Source organism: Vigna radiata, unplaced genomic scaffold, assembly GCF_000741045.1.
Source record: "Vigna radiata var. radiata cultivar VC1973A unplaced genomic scaffold, Vradiata_ver6 scaffold_323, whole genome shotgun sequence".
Classification (NCBI taxonomy): Eukaryota; Viridiplantae; Streptophyta; class Magnoliopsida; order Fabales; family Fabaceae; genus Vigna; species Vigna radiata.
Window position 1 is genome coordinate 12409 of NW_014543607.1, and position 4716 is coordinate 17124.

Sequence of the window (4716 nt, forward strand, 5' to 3'; positions counted from 1 at the left end):
AATCAAAAACAACTTTTATAGAAATCCATCAAAATCAATTGACACTTCAAATAGCAAGCTTACCGCTAATTTATACCCAATACGGAGCTGCTCATAAATGCATAATTCTATGGCATCAAAAGGTAAATCTCATGTTTTTTGTTATCTACTCATCTTGCTGTCACTCCTGGTTTATGTATCCTAGGATTTAACTTGCCAAGCAATGCTATGAAACCAGAAAATTGGCATACAGTCATAAAAATTAACATCATAATTCTAAAATTGTATGCAGGAGAAGAGCATAATCACATAGATATCTAAGATGGAAGTTGGTGGCACATGGCAAACAAAGTCACTGCATAGTTACTTTGAAGAGATTGCTTCTTTTAGAAAAGATAGCCAACTTACAAAATGAGCCACAACAGAGATTCTCAGGCAATGACTGTAGCAATTGCTGCTTTGTGGGTTCATACACTCCAATAAAAATTGCAGACGCTCTGCAAGGAGGAAGAATGGTCTATCAGGCATAAATGCTGATAATCAATTAAGAACCAATGTTTTTACCAAAATAAAAGAATGTTAAGGTCAATGTATCCTAGAAAAACTATCTTGTTGCAGTGGATAGATTAAAAGTATTATTATCTTCCTCGTTGAGATATAGAAAGTGAAAGCAAGAAATGCTCAAAAAATAGATCCTCTCTAACTATTGCCACTGATAGTAAAAGGTAATTATGCTTTCTAATNCTTTGCTCATACTGTTATTATAAGTTAGAACAACATTAATGTTAACTTNTGTCCTAAATCGTAATAGTAATGAGCTCTAGAAGCTGAAATAGTTCTGAGTACAGAAATAGCAGGTAGTGTCTATGCTATTGCATATTTACTAAGCTTAAAATCAGAATGCATTCCATCTTTCTCCCCAGTACAAATATACAAACCACCTTCAAGAAAATAAAGAAAAAAATTCTTTATTCAGAACAAGTAGTTACAAAACATTTCAAAAAATGATTATAGAATATAAACAAAATCCTATAGTCAATTCCTAATAGGTAAAACTAGAAATAGAAATTTTACATGCTTAGGTTTATGGCACATAAGCAAAAGCATCTAACAAGCTCGAATCCAAATAAGTTTGCTGTGGAAAAGAATAAAGTGAAAAACAAAAACTCAAGATAAACGACAAAAAAAGTAATTGCCTTAAGAAATGATGTAAATATGGAAAAAAAATGTTCACTCACGACAAGACACCAACAAGATTTCCAGACAATCTAGAGTACAGACCCTTCAGAACAATCTTTCCTCCATCACGAGCAACCTGATATAGGAATGAATGAATTATAAAATCAAAATTGCCGCAAGTGTGTTTGTTCTACAATTTTGACACTGAAACTATACACAGATAAAATGGCCAAGTTAATTGTTACACAAATGGAAGAATTCCATGCATTGGACAAAGTCGATTTATGTTTAGTGGCTTACAATACAAACTCATTCTAAGAAGATTAATATCCTAATTATNAGTTCCCCAAGAAATCAAGAAAACTCCTTGAGGTCACTTAACATTCCCACAATTGATGAATCAATGGCATCTTGGTTTTCAGTCCTCGAAGCTCTAGCTGCATATAGGATAAGGGTATCCTTGTCCATGCCCTTGGGGAATGTAAAGACATCTACTTTAATCACTAACCTCAATCGAGTTCTTATCCACAGTATGTTTTAATCTGAACCACTACTTGAACACAAAAAGATTATTCCATGCCCATTTGCATATCAAGAACACAATGATGCCAAAGACTCCTTATTGGACAGGAGCTTCCTAACTCCATCTTCTAGTATCTCTCTCAGCACAAGATATTTTTTTGTTTTCCTGAAAAAGAAACAATTTACGAAGAGANGAAACAAAAGTTCAGATTTATAAAATGAATAAAATAGAAGCAGGGGAAGGTACTGAAANAGGTGAGGAAGACAACTTTTTCGCCCTGTAACTAGCAGCTATTGAAAAATGTCAACCAGGTATCACTTACCATAGAAACATCAACTACTTACAACATAACAATCTTCATTGGTTGGATTGTAACCTTCAGAATNTGGCCTACATTATTGATTTAACAAGGTATAAGGTGTTGGAAATTATAATATCAATAAGCTTAAAGGTAACACAAAAAAGGAAAAACCTTCCAATAAAAGAATTCAATAATGCAGATTTCCNACCCTTCCTAGGCCCAAAAACAAAGCACTNTTCTGTTTGANTGTTGCTTCTTGNGATCCAAACGCCGCCTCCTTGTCACACGGATANCAGATGATGGATCACCAGGATAACCAATGTAAATCAGATTCTCCATATATGCAACCTTATATCTCAATAGAAAGTCACACCAATCATTATATTTTACTATGATAACATTTATTTACACATATAAAACAGACTTACTAAAAGAAACCATGTTCATATAAACCATCATAGCAACAAAACAATAGAAAATATCTTAATAAACGNCACATAATATTTTGATAGTATTCAAAAGGTAAAGCATTTCTTCATTGAGTAAATATCTCTCACCAGTGAGTGATGCAAATTAAACTTTTTCGTGAGTTGAATTTTTATTTTTCTAATGAAGTATTCATATTGTTTAATCGGAGATGTAAAACTATTAAGAGACAAAAATAGTTTAATTAAGAGACAAAAATATTAATATCATTTCTATTATGAATGGAGCAAGTAAAACTACGCAACCTTGATTCTTGATGCATGTGCCTGAGATAGGATAAAATAGGTTACAGTATAATNATTTAGATCACAGAATAATGTTGAGGGAATTGCGCAGAACTCATAAGGTGTATATTTTATATTGATTCAAGAGTTAAATACATATAAGTACAACAAAGGCAATAAATACAAAACTAACAAATTTGTAATCATGTAACCTCCTTTGACTTCAAATAATAGTCACGAATCATAAGACCCATTTCCAACAAATATATTCAGAATTAAAAGAGGTTAGAAAAAAAAAACGTTCATGGTGAGTAGAGAGAAAAAGTTTTACTTGTAGACAAGACAAAATACAGCCAGAGGTAACAACCAGTCAGGTGCATCATTTGAGGTGAGTGATGATCATTTTTGGTTCTCATGACACTTCTTTATAAAATTCCAAAGGGTAATAACAAGTTCAGTTCTGTAAGCAAGAACAGTCATAATTCGCTGAAGTGGCAGCTTGCCGAAGGTAACATGGAAATCATGCAATATTTTTAAACAAAGATCACCATACCCCAAAGAGCAGCATCCCTCTTTATAAGTGGTGGCATAGGTGTGTCCTTTTATAGTTTTTTGTGCTCCTGGTATGCAACAAGAACAAGTTAGAAATTGATTGCTCAAAAGAATAAGGATACAATAATTTAATATAAAATACCAATCAGTTCAATAAACATTTTCTAAATAAGTAAACATAAGACTACTAATACGAGAAAGAAAAACAATACCATTACCCATCAGGATTTTGTGCTTTTTCAATGTAATGGATTGCTTTAGAAATGCAATAATCGAGTTCCTTTCTTCTGTGTTTTGGATGTAAATTTCTAAACAGAGTAAATCCCTGCATTGCCGATGATATGCAGTCAATATACCTATTTCACAAACATTTCACACAANAAGTAGAGAGAATTGGAAAAAATATGAAAGGAGAGAGGACATACCTATTTCAAAACATTTCANGCGGCGACCTTTGTCATCGATGAGGAGAGAGGACCCGCTGCTAGGGTCTGCAGTGCCTGGGCCTTCTCCGCTGTGGCAGAAGGTTGATCGCGGTCCTCGTCCTTATCGTTGGAATATGAAACGAAACCTTGGGCTTGGGTCTCATCGTCTTCTTATCCTTAGTCGCCATAACGAGTCCAGGTGTCGTCAGACTCGTTTCAGAAACCAGTTGAAACTCATCCTCCTCCATCTGAGTGCTTCGTCGAATGCCCATTTTTTGCCTCCCCCAATGCCTCCAGAACTCGTCCATGGATGCATCAAACCACTCTAGAACATCATCGTCAAGCCAGTCATAGGCGTCGTCGACGTCGGCAGGGAACGCTGCGTGCGCCACAGCTTCGATGGCCTCCAGCATCAATGGTGACTCTCTCGCGATTTCTAACAACAGCCGTAGGTTATTGGGAATTGGAGCCTTCCCGAACGCTGCCTCCTCCTCATTGTGGTAACCTCACTCTTATGCTGCACGATTGTGACTTAGATGTTTATTTTAGGGTTTAAGAGAAAAGAGGAAAAGGCTTGCGTGAAGAAGAAAGGGGGAAAAGTTCAAAATGTGTGAAAAATAAAATAAAAATGTAAGTTGGGTATGGAAAATTTTTCGGAAAGGTGGGAATTACAGAACATGGGAGGGAAGATACGTTTCAAAAAATTTAAGTGAAAAGAGAAGTTGATAAGGATGCTCCAGCCAGAAATGATGATTTGAGAAGTAGCGGAAGTTATGAACGTGTGAACCAGAGACAGCGTAGGAAGTGGCTTGGGTTTTGGCAGCCGTGGACAGAGTGCAAAAATGATTTAGATGGTGGAAGTGAGTTGTGGTGGTGGTGAAGCCTATGGTGGTGGTGAAGCCTAGCTCAGACGGCCTTCCATTGGAAGGAAGCTAGATGGAGAATGGAAAGCTCAAATGAAGAAGTGACTTTTGGGAGAGTTTTCGGTGCTGGAATTGGCTTCAGCAAAGTGAAATCTCATATCATTCAAAAGTGATTTACAAGCTT

At 35.8% G+C, this 4716-nt stretch overlaps 1 long non-coding RNA gene across 11 annotated transcripts; it reads right to left on the bottom strand.

Moving 5' to 3' along the window:
• Positions 1 to 37: 37 nt before the first annotated feature.
• Positions 38 to 4701, bottom strand: LOC106754615. 11 transcript variants are annotated; one of them, XR_002666953.1, is made up of 8 exons: positions 4363 to 4701; positions 3670 to 4186; positions 3463 to 3569; positions 2191 to 3312; positions 2004 to 2071; positions 1667 to 1846; positions 1218 to 1294; positions 38 to 476 (listed from the first exon to the last, which is right to left on the bottom strand). It is a non-coding gene; the product is annotated as an uncharacterized LOC106754615 (long non-coding RNA). The 11 variants fall into 11 exon arrangements; XR_001375315.2 differs by having other exon boundaries at positions 2191 to 3152; positions 3246 to 3312; positions 3670 to 4701; XR_002666952.1 differs by having other exon boundaries at positions 2191 to 2330; positions 3024 to 3312; positions 3670 to 4701.
• Positions 4702 to 4716: the final 15 nt, after the last annotated feature.